Below are 2865 nucleotides of genomic sequence, written 5' to 3'. Positions count from 1 at the left end.
TTGGTTGAAAACGTCCTATTCGGGATACAAACGCTTGCATTGAAAAAGTTAGAACAATTTTAATTGTCTACATATGTTCTGTAAATGTATGTTCTTATTTTAAATTAATGGAGAAATAGTATTTTATGTGAATAGTTTGGAATGACCAGTCCTACTGAGTAAGGGATAAATAAGAGAGATAACTAACGAGAGGGGAGGTTTAAAGCAACGATTTGCCCCCTAGGATGGGTCGGACGTCCCAAAATACTGTCACAGAATTTCAAGTTTTTTTGTTGCGTTTGACGAAGAGAACATATACTTATCATGTCGTTTGTCGAAATCAGTCTCGCGGGTGTCGATCGATGCCATTCGATGACATATTTGCGCTTCCACGTTGGAACATCTATCCATGTATCGGGAGCACTTACCTGGATCTCATAATGAAGACGGGAAGCTCTGGTAATTAGTGCATTCCGTGTACCTCTGCCTTACTTTTACCAAACATCAAGGGGACCTTTTTCTGTGATGCTTTACTATCCATTGACTTGGAACAACAAAAAACAAACAAAGAGTTGACAAAAGTAGCTGTTTCTGTTGATTTTTTTCTAATTGGTGCTCTATAGTGGAACGCACTAACCATGATGTGTGATGTGTTCTACTGATACATGCAGATAATTGGGTATACGTTTAAAGCAAACCTCCACTTCAACAAAAAATACCAGTACCGGTTAACCAGCGGTAATAACCTCTACAGTCAAATTTGCTTATTTTTTTTTCAAAGAAACCGTTTGTGTTTCCTAATTTTTGTTTTTTCAAACTTCCAGGGCGCCGTTGTCTCGAAGAACTATGACATGTTACGGTTGCTCACAATGGGAAACTCACAATCAATCACTTCACAACTAACCAATATGACAGGGCGAGGGAAATTTGAAAGGAAAAATCTGCCACTTAAAAATATTTTAAGATTTAGAAAAAAAATACAAAAATTGTTTAATTTCATCCGGTTAAAAAATTATTATTTTTTGCAGTGGTGGTTCCTTTAAAGTTTACCGAGTTTTCGAATGTCCGCGACATTGGTCATAGTATGGCATAAGGCTAAATTTCAGTGTTATTCTGGTTCAAATTTTCATTCCGTGATTTATGCTTGAAGTACCCTCGCTGTCTCATACCTGTGTTCCGAAATTCGCAATCCGCAATCCGTGATCCCGCGTTAAAACAAAGCTAGTTCAAGGATGTTCCCATCGAAGCAAAGATGGCACAGTCGGCCTTGGTGCAATAGGTCCTGAGTTCGATTCCTGAATCTCGCATCCTTGTTTTGACTTCTTTCCTTTCCGCGTAGCTAAGTAGCTTTAAATACCCGTAAAACGAAGCACTGATGTATAGAGGGGGAGTAAAATGAGCGCACCGTCGACCTCAGGTTTGTTTACTTTATCGGATGAGATAGTTCTACACGGTGGCATGGGCATCAACCATACATTTCGCATGAAGAGGGTGATTAGATCATTCTTTTTTAACATGGCTGCCGGGCGAAGTTTTTCACAGGTCATATATGTAATGGCATTTGTGCCGGTTCCGTTACTGATTCATATAAGTTGCAGAAGCGTCAGAGATATTGATTTGGGAGGTACTTGGATTGTTCAAAATGCAGGTGAGATCTCCCTGCATGGAGAGGTCCTTCGATCTTCACCGGAACGGCTCAATCATGATTTAACGATGTCAAATACCGCTGGACTGCTCATGAGAACTGGACTTAAGGCAGGACTATAGAAGGTTTAAATATTTGATATTATTTTTGTTGGTATTGCCTGATATAATAACTATAAAAATTTTTGCAAATGTTTTCGTTTGAAAAAACATAACATTTGATTTAATTAATAATGCAGGACATGTTTGCTTAGGATGTCCGCGTAAAATTTGGTGCACTTTGAGCGCGGCATTACCCATAGGCCATTTCGGAATTGCGTAGGGACTGGAGCGAGTTTCAATTTGAACCAATTGATAAATTGACACCATTGCATGAAAGATAACATTGAGATTGGCCATCTGTCCAAGTTTGATGCTTTTAGGTCGAACAGAGACCAAGTTACGGACTTTAAAACGTAGCTAAAAATCTATACAAAGGTCTCTAATTTTGAACAACAATGAAAGCAAGGTGACACACGCTAACACCAACCCGGTGTGGCCAACACATCACGCATGCGCACAGCCATTTCACCCGGTTAATTAGCAGCCATGGACAGCTGTTTCGGTCTTTTGGGCCTCTGCGTTCCCTAAACCATTTTTTTACGATTTCTGTAATATTCATAAAAATAGGCAAACAAAGTGATTTTCACCTCAGTTATTTCCAAATAGTAGGTCCATGACAGGATTTTCCAGTTGTCTCAAATCCGATGATTTTTTTTTAGAGTTTATACAGTTTTGGGGGACGCAGCCTCAAAATTAGAGACATTTGTATGGATTTTTAACTATTTTTTAAAGTCCGTAACTTGGTCTCTGATCGACCAAAAAGCATCATTCTTGGACAGATCTATTTTCTCTAATTCCCCATTTGAATCAACACACAATCAGATAATTATTCCTTTGTAAATAGGGAACTGACTGCTGCACTGGGTTAATACTTAGCCCAGCCTGTGTTGAACAACAGCCCCGTTTTTATCGAAAAACAGTAATTAGTTAACGCCACATTACAGCTTACTGTCTACTGCCCACCAGGAAAACCCCCCTTTGGGAGGAGGCCTGATCCCTCCCGAATGGAAAACTTTTACTACACAGTAACACTCATATAAGTGATAGATAATAAATAAAACTTGAGCAAATACAAGAACCGCACAGCAGCACAGTCAGTGTAGAGTGATTTCACTTCATCCAGTCCCTCCCTTATTTCTG

Source organism: Montipora foliosa, chromosome 4, assembly GCF_036669935.1.
Source record: "Montipora foliosa isolate CH-2021 chromosome 4, ASM3666993v2, whole genome shotgun sequence".
Lineage (NCBI taxonomy): Eukaryota > Metazoa > Cnidaria > Anthozoa > Scleractinia > Acroporidae > Montipora > Montipora foliosa.
The sequence above is the reverse complement of the archived record's forward strand: the minus strand, read 5'-3'. Positions refer to the sequence as shown.